This window comes from Neophocaena asiaeorientalis, unplaced genomic scaffold (genome assembly GCF_003031525.2).
Source record: "Neophocaena asiaeorientalis asiaeorientalis breed wild unplaced genomic scaffold, Neophocaena_asiaeorientalis_V1.1 scaffold148, whole genome shotgun sequence".
NCBI classification, from domain to species: Eukaryota; Metazoa; Chordata; class Mammalia; order Artiodactyla; family Phocoenidae; genus Neophocaena; species Neophocaena asiaeorientalis.
This window is the reverse complement of record NW_020174050.1, coordinates 7798616-7812257: the sequence shown is the minus strand read 5'-3', so window position 1 is coordinate 7812257 and position 13642 is coordinate 7798616.

Genomic DNA, 13642 nt, shown 5'->3' with positions numbered 1-13642 from the left:
TAACTTTTTTTTTTCTCCATTCTCTACAGTTTGTTCAAAGAGTAAAGTCCAAAGTCAAATCTGGTCTTGTTAACCGAGTAATAACTTTGTCTTACCTAGGAATACTCCTTATAATTTTTATAAACAAAAGGGTTTTGACTCTAAATGCAGTTTTAAGTATTGTTTTCAATTTAAATAAAAGTCATTTGAATTTCAAGCATCACAGGACAGTGCCTTCATTTGGACCACGATGGTCCAAGTATCCTAGAGAATTCACAATTCAAGCAGCTCATGTAAATGAGCTTATTGTTTCAGTCTAGAGCAGGTTGATATGACATTAGATACAGTGATGAAAAGTATTCCAGATACAGCAGGTGACAAAGTATTTTGAGGGATTCATTTGCCAAACTTATTTTGGTATTCTGACTTAAGCTCAAGAAATGAAAAGGGGAGAGTAGAACAAATACATAATATTTTGTCAGTTTTGCTAGCAGAAACTAACACTTTACAGAAGCTTAATGTACCCAAAGTTCTGTCAGCTTTATAAGACTAGCATTGTTACAGGGCAGTGTTTCATTAGCCTAGGGAGCCTTGTACAGGAGTCTTGGAAGTTTTAGTAGATCTGATAGGTCCCAAGGAGTATGTTTGTGCAAAAATAATTTCTCTAGCATAAGTAGCCTTTTGTGGGGACTTATTCCCTTAAAGGATGAAGGTGGCTTAGTTCCATGGATGTTGGATTCAACCAAGAAAGTGAAAAAGGCCAAGCAGTAATTGTGCTACAAGGTCACAAATTGGCATGCTGCATATTGAGAATTCCTTTATTGTAGTCCTTTTTTCCGGTGTATTTTGTGTTTGGTGGATTAAGTGACAGATTTCTGTCGTACTTGCAGTGACGGTAGAACTCACTGTATCCAGTAGGTAACTATTCATTACCTTTCTGTGCGCCTGGGGTTGGAGAAGGATATTGGCTGCAAAGGGGCCTGATGGAAATTTCTGGAGTGATGAAAATATTTTATCTACATTGTGATGATGGCTCCAAGACTATATAAATCTCTCAAAACTAATCCAATTGTACTTTATCATATGTAAATTATACTTAATAAAGCTCGACATTAAAAAAAAAAAAAGAATCTGCCTGCCAATGCAGGAGACACGGGTTCAAGCCCTGGTCCGGGAAGATCCCACATGCTGCAGAGCAACTAAGCCCGTGCACCACAACTACTGAGCCTGCGCTCTAGAGCCTGTGAGCCACAACTATTGAGCGCGCACGCCACAACTACTGAAGTCCGCGCGCCTAGAGCCTGTGCTCCGCAGCTAGAGAAGCCACCGCAATGAGAAGCCCGTGCAGTGCAACAGAAATTAGCCCCCGCTCACGTCAGCTAGAGAAAGCCTGTACGCATCAACAAAGTCCCAACGCAGCCAAAAATAAATAAATTTATTTTAAAAATAAATAAAATAAGGCTGATCCACACAAAAGAATGAAATAATGTCATTTGCAGCAACATGATGGACCTAGAGATTATCATACTAAGTGACGTAAGTCAGAAAAAGACAAATACCATATGACATCACTTACATGTGGAATCCAAAATATGACACAAATGAACTTATCTATTAAACAGAAACAGACTCACAGACATAGAGAACAGACCTGTGGTTGCCAAGGGGGATGGGGGATGGGGGAGGGATGGAGTGGGAGTTTGGGACTAGTAGACGCAAACTAGTATATATAGAATTGATAAACAGCCAGGACCTACCTACTGTATAGCACAGGGAACTATATTCAGTATCCTGTGATAAACCATAATGGAAAAGAATATGAAAAAGAATTATATATTTATAATTGAATCACTTTGCCATACAGCAGAAATTAACACAACATTGTAAATCAACTATACTCCAGTTAAAAAAGTGAGGCCGATCCTCTGCAGGGGCTCAAATCCTCTGATGAATAAGTGCCACAAACCAGCACCAGTTGTTTCCTGACTTCAGGATCTTGAAGGAAGTTCATTAAAAAGTACACGTTGGAGACAAGATGTTGATTTACAGTAGGGTGATAAAATAGTAAAAGTAGAAGAGGTTCTTACCAAGTTAAAGATGATATTTCTCTTCAAAAATCACGATATAGGGGGCTTCCCTGGTGGCGCAGTGGTTGGGAGTCCGCCTGCCGATGCAGGGAGTGCGGGTTCGTGCCCCGGTCCGGGAGGATCCCACGTGCCGCGGAGCGGCTTGGCCCGTGAGCCGTGGCCGCTGAGCCTGCGCGTCCGGAGCCTGTGCTCCACGACGGGAGAGGCCACGGCAGTGAGAGGCCCCCCCAAAAAATCACCATATATTCTAATAAAAAAAAAGAAGAACGGTTTTTTCCCAAAGAGCGAAAAAAAGTTAAGATGAAATTTCTTGAATATAAAAGCAAATATATTCAGAAACTGTATTTTCAAGTAAACATAGAAATTCTGTGCAAGTTCCAAGGAGCATAGAAAATTCCTGGAATGATCATTTTACTCTTTCTAACCCAGAGAATCTGTAACTTGATTAGAGTTAAAAATTAATTAAAAATTAATTTCTGAAAATTTGTAAATTCGTAATCATCTTGAGGTGAGGAGATTTTTAGAAGGAGAACTTTATAGGTCTTCTTTAACTAATATAATATAGTTTTATGGGACTAATAAGATTTCAGTAACCGTTGAAAACCTCTTGTAGCTCAACCCCACACCCATTCAGAGAATATTAAAATGGAATGGGGTGTGTAAGCTTAGTATTACTTTCATCTATTTTTCATGTTTTGTTTTTCATTTTTACTCAATTCCTTTAGAATGAAAACTACAGAGCCACGAATTTTTCATCCTTCCTGGTTTAAATTCTTCTAGCATCCAGGTAATTTAGGAAAAAAGGAGAACTGGAAGGCTATTTAAAGAGATAGGATAATTCTTTTCCAAAGTTAAACGTAGAGATCTGAAAATATTCTATATAGAATCATCTTTTAGGGCTCTAATAGGATAATATGCTAATAAAAACCTTGCTTTTATTCTTTTTTTTTCTTTGAATACAGACTTCTTTGCGACCACTTGACAATTTGTCTCACCAGCCTATACAAGTGCTTGGAACGTGCCTTACGTGCTTAAGAAGCCAGCTTATCAAGACCTCCCATGCTGCTCACTCTGAGTCTGAGTGAGCAAACAGGTCTGGTCTGTGTGCCCTAAAGGCCAGCATTCCTGGGCTCCACCAGACCACCAGGGAAGGGAGCTCTCTGGAGTAGTGAACTTCCAGAGGAGTCTGGGGGAGTGGATTTTTACGCAAGATGTTGTGGGGAGGTAAGGAATCTATTCTGTCAAGTGGAGTCCGTGATTCAGGCTCCAGCTGTATTTGTCTTAGTTTCCCACCTGCAATTCTCAGGAAAAGAAACAGCCTGCATCCTAGGAAATCTCCTTTCATAGTTTCCCAACAACATCCTCTTCTTTGTACACATAGAGTACCGAAGATGCCTCCCTTCATTCACAAAAGGGAGAAAACAGTTTATAAAGTTGAGTAACCCCAAGGAAATGGAAAATTCACAAAGACCTAGAAAGTGGGGTTATGAAAATAATTTTTATGCATCTAGTGCCTACTAGGTGACTTGGACTTCCAAACTTTATCTCCAGTCTTTACAACAACCTTATGTGGTCTTCAGTATTCCACTTTACAGGGGAGAAAACTGAGGTTCGGAAAAGTAAGGTGACTTGCCAACAGTACATACTGCACAGACAACTACCGAGAAGAAATGCTATGGTCTCTCTGACTCTGATACCTGTTTTTGGAGTCAGAAAACCTAGAAAAGCAAGAAAGGGCAGTGGTCATTCCTTAGGTCATCAGTAGTCTCAATATCTGAATAATCATTCTTACTAGCTGCCTAGCCAAAAATTCTGAACCCTGACTTAAGTTTTTTCCCACCAATGAACCAAAAGAAAAAAATCTCTAAGAAGATGAAATAAAATAAAAACTTGTGACTTTTTTCAGTCCGCCTAGAAGCCAAATTCATCCACTCAAATACCAGAGGTGTTAAAAATATCATATATAAGCCCCAAATGAAGGCTCTACCTCTAAGGTAGATAGAGAAAGCCGTTTAGGCAGCTTGTGTAGTCTGTCAATTAATATGCTTTACAGAGTGCAGCAACAAGAAGGCAAAGAATTGTTATGATTTGAGATACTGAAAAAGAAACAAAGACTTTGAATCTCTCAGGCATTTGTTTGACTCTTAGAATAGTGGAATATTCTAGGCTGCTTGCCAAATGAATGTTTGGTTGAATATAAATAAGCTTATTATCATGCATATGTATAAATGTGCTCAATAGAACTGAGGGTTAATAAAACATTTTTCTGTTAAGCAGACCAATATTTTATCAGAAAGAACTATTGTCAGTTTTGCCTGTATTTCTGGGACATTTTTCCATCTTAACTCTCTGAATTCTTAGTACGAGCAGTATTTCCAAACTATTTCATTATACTACAACTTATTTCTATCAGGAGCCATAGAAAATGCCTGGAATTTAACATGTACGACTTCAAAAATTTCTTTTCATTTATTGTGAAAAAAAACCTTTGACTTTTTAAACTCCCCTTCCCTGGAATGTGTATCAAATGAAAGTGCATTTGGATAATAAAAAGGAAAAAATCAATGCAGTCAAAGCAAAGTTACCTTACAAAGTACCCATTCCATGAGTCTGTACTTAGGATGCCTTCTTTAGTTGAAATGGAATATTTTAATAATAGATTCCTAGAGCGGGAATCATCTCATTATTTCATATGTTCTTTAGTACTCTTCCACTACAATGCAGGGGAAAATGCTATCTTAAAAAGAATAATAATGGTAATCAGTTGACAGATGTATCTGTTCAAGGAACAGATATATTAAATTATGTTGAAATTTAAGTCATAGATCAATCTGCTAGTTTTTTTCAAACCTATAGAGACTGCTTCCCTAATGACATGTGTCATGATCTTTAATTTGTCCTTGTCACATCCAACCATTGTTTCAAGCATGCAGTATACCCCTCTCTCATATTTTATTACTGAAACTACCTACGTAACTGAGAAATTTGACGATATATAACAGGCTGGTGACATTGATAATGACAGTGATGTGAAGCAGCCATGTAATCTGATAGAATGAAGAGTATTTCACACTATTAACTGAAATTTTTACCTCTGAAACTAGGTGGATCTGGTTATTCATATAGAAAAAGCAATAGAGGAGAAACAGTTATGCATTCTAAGAAGACAGGTAGTTTCTAGCTACATATTTGAGACTTAGAACATTATTTTTCTTCAGTTTTGCTTGTTTGAAAATAGAATAGGTAAAATGGGCCAAAAGGATCACAATATGCACCTAAGAATCAATTATTACTAAAGAGAACACACAAAAAGAGTTTCTAGGAAGAAAAACTGAGACCCTAGATGTCTTCTCTGTTCTCAGCTGTCAGAAGCAACTTTCTGTGACTTTATTAGAATAAATGTATTCTGGAAAATTAGCCATTTCTCTCTCTTTTGTTCCTTTTCCTTTCTTGCCTCTGTTGGGGGTGAGGGTGGGACAGAAAGAGGGACAAGTAAGGGAAGTTACTAGAAAGAATACAATTAGCATTCCCTAGGGCCTTATCTCTGGATAAAGCATCGAACAGAAGTTTGATATCAATCTTTCCTATGTCTTCTAACTATTTTCTTAATGCTCATATAAATGCAGTTTCTCACAATTAATTATTTAAAGGTTGAGTGATTATAGCAAACTACCTATCTGTAGTATTTCACGACACCTACTAACTTAGCATGCTTCCTTATTTCCTATAGACATAATGACATTTGCACATTAAATCCATCCTATTTGAAAGGGAAAGGCTTCTACCTTAATGTTGTACAGCAAGAAATTGTATCCAACAATTTGAGCCAAAACAATTTGATAACTTAAGCTCCCTGAATTACATCACCTGAAATAGGACCTTTTCCGAGGGCATACACATGGTAGGGTTAACTAATTAAGGATTGTGACACTCTTGTTACATACCAAGGGCTATTAAAAGGGAAGCATCTTTAAACTCTCCTTTCCTTCCCTGGCCTATGGTAAGAAAGACCTACAGAATTACCAAGTAATTAATATTATCCTTCATGCTCATTAAAGGTCAGCAACAGTAAATCAGTTACTAGCAACTTCCTAAAAGTTTAGGACAGGAACCAATAAAGGATGCTATATCAAAACAGAAGCTGCAAGGATAACTTAGCTGCATAGAATGTAATTGCTGAAGTTAAAATTAGCCAGGTCATCTTACTCTTATGGAAAAAAAAAACCCTGGGAACCTGGCAACCAAATAAATAGATAGGAACTTCATTCCCATTAATAAGCTTCTTTCAGTTTTGTGCTGAAACATTACTCCAAAGACATACACCTATTAACTCACCAACACTGGTTCCTAAACCAAGTTTGGGTACTCTCCTAATTATTAAAAAGACCGTGACCTTAATAACTATAAGCATGTATTATAGATATATAATCTGAACATATTAGAATTGAAAATGTCTAATAAATCGTGTAGTTCAACCCCATTTTTTTAGATGAGGAAACAGTCCAGAGCTGTGACTTGCCCAAGCTCAGTCAGCTATATTTACATTGGTTGTTTACTATATTACTGACCTTTTGTGGGTGGTAAATATTTAATATTTAGTTGTAAATTCTTTTGTCACTTTAGCTAAATATCTTTGATAAAGATTAAGTTCAACTTTATCAAGCAGCATATACTACATGTGTATGAGCAGTTGCTAAATAAAAGTAAAGAATATATAAAAGTCAAAGGTGGTATTGCAGCTAAACATGGAAGACATCCTTTCATTAACAAAGCGTAATTATTCATGATCAAAAAACATTTTAAAACATTTCTTGTACTAACCATTTTGTAGTTTAAACCTAAATTACAACCAGATGATTCTGCCTATTTTCCACTAGGTGGCAATATATCTTTTTCTTTACAGTCTAAATTTGTTTTTCCAGGGTATGATGAAAATTACTTTTTTTGAGTAGTTTTCCTTTTTAGTTGACCCAACTGAAATTAAGACTAAAGAAACCTTAAGAAAGAGGCATAAGGAATTAAAGATGTATTAAGATAGGGAACAGGGTTGTCTTATAAAACCCAGAATTAAAATTAATAAATTTCGCTTCACATATGCTCATAATTAAAATTTACATTAAATTTACATGATCACATTAAAAATTTGGTAGTGATTTATTTTTTAATTGAAATCAGGTTTGTTATTTATTGTTAGTAGCAAAAAGCATTGAAAATTTTCTTAGTCCTGTTTAAAACATCATCCTCAAGATTAGGTCATAGCTTTCACTTATTTCCATAGCCTATCTTCCATCAAGATTTTGAAAAAAAAAACTCATTAAATCACTTGTGTGTGTGTGTGTGTGTGTGTGTGTGTGTGTGTTTAGTTTGTGTCCATACTAGATATAAGTTGGTTCTGAATGAATAATAAGACAAATCCTATTTTCTTTAAAGTCAGATAAGTTTCAGAAAACTTTGACTAATATATTAGCTTTCAAGGGCTACCATAACAAAACAGCACAACCTGGGGGTCTTATACAGCAGAAATTTCTTTTCTCTCAATTCTGGAGGCTAGAAGTCTAAGATCAAGGTGTTGGCAGGGTTGGTTTCTTCAGAGGCTTCTTTCCACGACTCGCAGATAGCAGCCTTCTCCTTGTGTCCTCTCATGGTTGAACGTGTGTTGTGTGTGTTCTAATCTCCTCTTCTTACAAGGCCACCAGTCATATGGGATTAGAATCCACCCATATGACCCTATTTTACTTTAATTACCTCTTTAAAGGCTCTATCTGCAAATATAGTCACATTCTGAAGTACTAAGGGTTAGGACTTCAACATATGAATTTAAGGGGGGGAACACAATTCAGACCATAACAACGAGTAAGTCTGTATACACAGAATGCCCCATTTTCTAAACTGAGGTATTGTGGTAGAACCAAAAATCCTAGATTGAAAGTCCAAGTTCTAGAGCTAAGGAAAGACCTTAGAGATTACCTAATCCACTGATTATTGACCCTTGCCACACAGAAGAACTTTTAAAGCACACCAATGCCTGTTCCCAGACCCAGATATTCTGATGAATTAATTTGCAGTGGGACCAGTCATGAGTATTTTGAAAAAACTTCCCAATCATTTCTGAGACCTGAGTAGAGAATCACTGATTTTAGACAAATATTTCCCAAAGGCGGTTAAAGAATCACCCAGAGGGTTTATTAAAATGCAAATTCCTACACATGGGCCATTGCTGTCTTCATTCTGAATCTCCAGAAATGGAGCCATGTCTTTTTTATCAGGTGTCCTAGTAATTATTATGAACCCAAAAGTCTGAGAAGCTCTGATCTAGTCTAACCCTCTCATTTTACAGGTGAAAAGCTTGAGGCTTGGTAAAGTTAGTTCATCCAAGGTCACACAGCTAGAGAACGGCAGAACAAGAAGGAGATTAGATGTTAGATCTGAAATCTAATCTAATTTTTAGCAGCATTCTCTGTTCTAATATAGCACTGTGTGGACATTAAAACGATCTTGTAGCTCTGGTCCCAGTATTAGACTGCATCTACCCTTGAATTCAGGCGTGTCCTGACAAACTTAGAAGCCCAATAGGGCAGGCTTATTACAGTTATATTTCCATTAAAAATGCATTCCAGGGCTTCCCTGAGGGCACAGTGGTTGAGAGTCCGCCTGCCGATGCAGGGGACATGGGTTCGTGCCCCGGGCCGGGAAGATCCCACATGCCGCGGAGCGGCAGTGAGAGGCCCGCGTACTGCAAAAAAAAAAAAAAAAAAAAAAAAAGGGCCTGTATTGTGTTCAGTGACAATGGGCAACATCAGAACTGATGGGTTATTGTGAATACTGCATTCCTCCTCCACCGTGCTGCCAGGCTTTGCTGGCCACCTCCTCAGATTTAGGCCTGAGTCCTAGGTAGAAGCTGTAGTAACGAGTTAGCAAATTCAGGGAGATGAAGCCAATGGTGGAGACTGTTTCCCTGGCACCAGTAGCTTCTGCAGCAGGAGTCGTTGGCTTAGAATCACTCACCATTAGAAACGGCAGCCTCTGTGCAGGCATCAGCAGAGAAGCAGCAGTGGTTGATCGGTCATCTGGACCAGGGAGCAAACAGGTAGCTCAAGAGATTTTCAATTCTGCTGCTATCACCTATCCAAAATCCATGGGTAAAGAGGGCTTTTAGGAGCTTGGGGTCAGAGTATGAGTTGGTGCAGGCTGTGAACACACATATACAAGTAAGTTGTGACATGATTTTAGAAAACCTAATGTATCGAAATCCAAAAAGTAAAAATTAAACCCCTCAGCGGGTGATGATCCAAGAACAGTTAAAAATTTTTCCATAAAGATTTAGCTTAAAGGTTTTCTTTAACAGAGGCTTTCTTATGCATTTATATTGTTTTGTTGTTCAAAGTGACCAAGACTTGAGTGAGAAAAGAAGAGCAAAATGTAGACATGTTATGAAACACCAGAAATGGAAAAAAATCGATCTGAAACAAAGATAGAGCATCACTGAAGAGTTTTTTTTTAATTTAATGTATATTTATAGCACTATAATTCAATTTAGCCTCAGTATTTCAGAAACAGAGCAATTTTCTAGACTGAGGACGCACACATTTTACCTTAAGTTTCTATAGGGCTGGTTGCCGTTCTAACCCCTGCACTGTATTTCTCAAAGTGTGCATCGAGAACCACCTGCTCTAGAATCACCTAATGACTATTTAAAATGCAAGATTCTGGGCCCCTCATGAGATCTACTCAATTTTTGGAGGTGAGTTTGAGAATCTGCATTTTTAACAGCTACATAGGTGATGTAGAGATTTCCCTCTCTCTCTCTAGGGCCTCTTTAATCCCAAAGATACTACTTGTCCTCTGCTCTGGGAGCCCTTACTAACTCTTTAATAGAACAGTAATGATAGAAATGATAGCTCTTTCTATCATTTCTGATGAAAATTTCTGAGAATGTGAGTTTCTGGGAATTACTTTCTTTTGGAGCTGTTCTCTCACTGAGTCAATGAAATTGTGAACTTGTTACAGAAGTCCTCTTTTTTTCAGTATCTTTACCTGATTTTCCAGTTGACTATGCTCCTGGGTCCCTGAACAGGCCGTTGTAAAGAACCGATATGACACGGACTCAGAAACTGTACATATTAAACTTTAAGTTTCTTCTCCTGAAATGTGTTCAAAGGAAAGCCACCATCCCAGAAAAGAGAAATTTGTGTTATCTGAAATCCCAGGTTCCTGTTTTTGAGCTGCTATAAAATTGCCTTAATACCAAAATAGGTGTATTTTGAATATTTAAAGGATTTAAGAAATTCAGATGTGAGCTGCTGGCAATCTCGTAACTTGATGAAACTTGTCTTACCATGCTATTATCTTTACTATGCGTGGAATTAGATTTTTGAAAGGTAGGTTTTCTAAATATCTCCCTGGTTTTAAGTTTAGACATGTTTGCAAGCTTAATAAACACTTTCAAGTGCAGTCTCAAAATCAAAGATCTCTGATTTGAAAGCAGTTTTAGGCATTATCACCCCCAAAGAGAAGTACCTCTGCATACCAATGTCTCATCTTTCCTTAGATTGTTCCAAAATTAGAAATTAAGCCCCAAAAAGCAAACGGAGGAAAAAACACCTTCAAGTCAATTCAAATTTTTTTCTTCCTATTTATTCACACTGGTGGGAATTTTCTCTACCATCTCTTTGCTGGAGGGGAAAGGACTAAGGGAGATCTAATAAAGCCATAAGGCAGAGGCAACTGAGGATGAGAGGTTCTGAGATGGAATTCAGAGAGCACATTAAATGTCCATGAAGATAAACTTCATGGCATTCACTATTTACCTCTAACCAGCCCTGCTAAAGCAAATAGTTTAACTTACACTCTCTCCAAAAGGATTTTAATGGAGAAGTCTGATTTACCCCTCTTTCTAGGAGGGACCCTGCAGTAATATTTCCTCCTTTTTTTTTTTCCTGCACCTCCATTTTGGACCCCCTGAACCTAGAGAATCCTATGGATACTAAGATTTTTCTAACTGCATGATTTGCATCATTTTGGGGGCTGGGTGTCGCTGTTTGGCTGTTTTTCTTTTTCAAAGACCCAGTGAAATCTTGCCAGAGGGGATAACAGATCTTACTTCGTTTGTTTGTCTGGGAGGAAAAAAGTCATCAAATGCGTTTTTTTTTTTTTTTTTTAAGTTGCATGCTTCACCAAAAAAGTTACTAAATACTGAAAAGTCTACTTTGAGTTCTACAAGCAATAGTGTAACACCAGCACACCCAGCTGAGATGAATCCCCAGAGAAAAGTGTAATCATGCTACATTTTCCCAGATTCCAAAGAAGATTCCCCCAAAGAAGATGTGCTCTGGGTTGCCGGTCAAGGGTGTGCCTGTTTTCTGGATAAATTTGGAATTGGTGGCTAGACATCTGAAAAGAAGTGAAGGGACAAAGAACTGATAGAGTTAGTTACTTTTCACCTATGATTTTTTCTTCCAAATCTCATTCCTGTTCTTGGTTTACAAAGGCTCTTAATATTTCCCTGAAGAATTTACTCCCTGGAAGATTTGGGAAAGAGAAGAAGATAGTGTAGGTACTCTTCAAATCTCCATTATAAAGGAGGGGAAATGTACAATAAAATAATGCATTCTAGCTCAAGGTCCATTTAAAGATACTAAAAAACGTGAGCTGGAGTCAGGGCCCCCTTCTAATGACATTGACTCATTTTTTAGTATCATTCATGGATCCCCATGATCTGCAGACCCAGAGTTGTCTTCATTAAGCACTGAGACATCTTTCTAAGCAAGATGCCCTTTGTTACATGGTACTCAGGAAGAGAAATGGGCTACTCTTCTACATTTTGATCATCTTTTCTACAGCAAGGCAAATTATAGCTAGGACTCCTCTTATAGCCCATTTCATTCTTAGTGTTTTGATTGCATATAAGTTTTAAGTGCCGGGAACACATGGTACTCATAGTTTAAGATTATTCTAACTAAGGCAATTAAAACTACATATCCCTGGATGGCTTGCTTGATTTTATTTCTCAAATATTTTTTTCAGTGACCCTTCTGTAAGTTTGGGACATAAGGAAGAAGCATTGAGTAGTTAAATACGCATCCACAAAATCAAACCAGTTGTTACTCCCACCTGTGCTTAAAAATGAGCAAAGGTCATTAAAGAAAGTCAAGACCACAGAAGATTTCTTATAGTGGTTCCTGAGGATTTCTTATAGAGGTTTCTGACCACCTGAGGAAGATAAGTTGAGGCTAAAAGTATATCTCTTTTACCAACTGCGAAGTCAATCATGTATAATAGCATCAAAGCTTCTACATGAATGATTTTATTTGCTTTTCAAGACACATCTGTGTGATAAACCCACAGGTAGTATTATTCACAAGTTCAAGTAAAGTAAACTGAGACACATAGATGGAAGGGTCACAAAATTCGGACAGGCTTTCTGACTTAGGAGCCACTATTCTTTCCATTACATTCTGGTATTGCATCTCAGCTTTCTGTTCCAAGATGACAGCCATACCAACAACACAATCCTAAAACTTGACGGAGTGGGACCCTTAGGAGGTTTCCTCCTGGGTAGGTTGTGAGAATTAAACCAGGTCAACATACGAAAAGTACTTAGAATAGTGTCTACCAGTTCTGTGTCTATGTGTGTACTAAAATGGATATGTACATTTGTATATGTGAATACATATATGTGCACATAATATATACATATATGTGTAAATATATACTATGTGTGCAAACATGCATACATATATATTCCAGTACACACACACATAACTTGAAAAGGGATAAGTAAATAACAGTTATCATAACCAGGTTAGCTATTCAAGTAGAACACCTTACCAGACCTCTAAACCTAGAGAGTTTTTTTTTTTTTTTTTTTTTTTTCCGGTACGGGGGCCTCTCACTGCTGCGGCCCCTCCCGTTGCGGAGCACAGGCTCCGGACGCGCAGGCCCAGCGGCCATGGCTCACGGACCCAGCCGCTCCGCGGCATGTGGGATCCTCCCAGACCGGGGCACGAACCCGTATCCCCTGCATCGGCAGGCGGACTCTCAACCACTGCGCCACCAGGGAAGCCCTAAACCTAGAGAGTTTTTAAAAAGAACTTTTTATAAGAACTTTTACTTCAGGTCCTTCATCCTCTAGTCCTGGAGAATAGACATGTTTCTAAAAAGTTTTAAGTCCAATTTAAAATAAGAAAAGCAAAATTTGTCTTAGGAATAGGATCTGTGAAGCAGAGAGCCAGAGAGTGCCCCTTCTGCCCGCCCAGCCAGATTACGGAGCCAGCAGGCACTCAGGTCCACCGGCCTAACACTTATGTTTCTGCCTCATCATTCTAGGCTTCATGGCCCACCTGTCAACCAAAACGCATTTGGAAGAGGAAAAGGAGGTGGCCCAGCTTCTCACCCATCCCCAGTTCAGTTTCTGGGCTGAACTGGGAATGGTGTGAGGTATTTCTACACCCCCTGGAGGTATTTTTGCACCTTCAAGGGACGACAATATTTCCAAGCAAGGCCAAAAGCACATCAGTTCAAAGGTAAGGACGGCTGCTTCCTCTCCTTGGAGGAACTGTTCAAGAAGGGACACACAC